The sequence below is a fragment of the Octopus bimaculoides genome, chromosome 4 (assembly GCF_001194135.2).
Source record: "Octopus bimaculoides isolate UCB-OBI-ISO-001 chromosome 4, ASM119413v2, whole genome shotgun sequence".
Lineage (NCBI taxonomy): Eukaryota > Metazoa > Mollusca > Cephalopoda > Octopoda > Octopodidae > Octopus > Octopus bimaculoides.
Window position 1 is genome coordinate 141415518 of NC_068984.1, and position 2180 is coordinate 141417697.

Sequence of the window (2180 nt, forward strand, 5' to 3'; positions counted from 1 at the left end):
TATTATTATTATTATTCATTATTATTATCTCTCTCATTTTTTATATATATTTTACATCTTGCCCATTTTAAGTGGTTGAGTGTTCTGGGTACCTCCTCCCCCAACTTTTTTTTTATTCATTGCCACTTTTTTTTTTTTTACACAAATAAAATAAAATTTAGCTTTTGGTTCTGTTCAGTTCTGTTTGTCACTAATTTTTCTGATTTTGTGTTTTTTTTTTCAAATTTTTTTTTTTTATTTTTCAATTTTTTTTTTACACTTCAGAAATCGGTGAGCAGAAGCTGTTTGCTTATTTATTCATTTTTTAAAATTTTTGTCTTGGAGTTGAATTCTTGGCAAATTGAAATAGAAGAAAACTGGGTTTATAGTGAGGGTGAGAAACAGAAAGCAGAAGCAAGCTTTTAGTTCCAACACTGCTGCTGCTGCTATTACTATTATTACTACAACCAGTTGTCACTGGTGAGCAAGTATACCTCAGTAACATGCACAATATTTTTACTTATTGGTTTAAAAGCCTATGTAGTCCTCAGTAGATAGAGATGCCATTTTACTACTCCAACCCCCTCCACACTACGTCTAGTGACAGCTGGAAGGAGTGAGAGAGTGGAGCGGGGGCTGGGGTGCCAGGCCTGCAACCAGCTGGTACTCCTTTACGGATGAGCAAGCAGCGCCAATGTGAAACAAAATGCTTAGCTCGCTGGTACATGTTGCCTGATCCTGCAACTAAGTTTACGGATCACGTGTTAAACATCAATCACTAGGCCACAACCTACTACTACTACTACTACTTCGATCACCACGACCAGTAGTAGCAGTAGTAATAGTAGTAGTAGTGGTAGTAGTAGTAGTAGTTATAACACCAACATTTTCAATAGTTACTCTTTTACTTGTTTCAGTCTTTTGACTGTAGCCATGCTGTCAAGCGATGTTGGGGGGGACAAACACAGACATACACACATACATATATATATATATATATATATACATATATATACGACAGGCTTCTTTCAGTTTCCGTCTACCAAATCCACTCACAAGGCTTTGGTCGGCCTGAGGCTAAAGTAGAAGACACTTGCCCAAGATGCCACGGTAACAATAAAAGGCCTGTCCTCAGTTAATTTATATATTGTTGACTATATTAATTAATGCTAATTGTAACAACAGCTCCAGTAATATAAAAGATATTGGCTTCGAATTTTGGGAGAGGACTAGCAGTTCTGAGGGAGGGGGTAAGTTGATTACGTCAGCCCCAGCGTTCAGCTGGTACTTATTTTATTGACCCTGGATGGATGGTGGTGGCTGGGGGCTGGTATTGACCACGTTTGGATGTTGCTTTTTATGTGCCACTGGCACAGGGAGCCAGTCAGGCGGGACTGGGATTGGCATGTTCGGATGGTGCTTTTTACATGCCACCAGCACAGGAGCCAGTCGGGGCGAAAGGGCTGGCATCATATATATATATGTGTGTGTCCATCACCATCACTTGACAACAGATGCTGGTGTGTTTACGTACCCGTAACTTAACGGTTCGAAAAAGAGACTAATACAATAAATGCTAGGCTTACAAAGAATAAGTCCTGGGGTTGATTTGTTTGACTAAAGGCAGTGCTCCAACTTGGCTGCACTCAAATGACTGAAACAAATAAAAATGAAAAAAAAAGGATAAAAAGAATATTGAGAAAGCTGATGATGATGATGATGATAATTGCTTCAGGTTTAGAAACCAGGTCAGCAATTTGGAGTAGAAAAGGAGCAGTTAATTAAATCAATCTTAGTACCTGTATTTTATTATATTGTTTTTGTGTATGTGTTTGTCCTACACCACCACTTGACAACTGGTGTTAGTGTATTTATGTCTCCATAACTTAGTGGTTTGGCAAAAGAGACTGATAGAATAAGTACAAGACTTTACTAAAAAAGAAATACAAAAAAAAAAACTCCAAATAAGTACTGGGATTGATTTGTTCAACTAAAATTCTTCAAGACAGTGTTACAGCATGGCCGCAGTCCAATGACTGAAACCAGTAAAAGATAAATGTTTATGTATATGAAAGTGTTACAAATTTGAACTGAATACAAACAATTGATTTTGCTGTTCTGAAGTGTCTTTGTTTCAGGTGTAAATTTATTTTTCATTGAGTAGAAATATTTGTAAATACAGTATTTATAGCTGTGTATAT

At 37.1% G+C, this 2180-nt stretch overlaps 1 protein-coding gene across 16 annotated transcripts in view; it reads left to right on the forward strand.

Moving 5' to 3' along the window:
- The window catches only part of LOC106872026 (DISP complex protein LRCH3), a 254748-nt gene that overhangs the window by 146089 nt on the left and 106479 nt on the right, over positions 1–2180 (forward strand). The window lies entirely within an intron of this gene.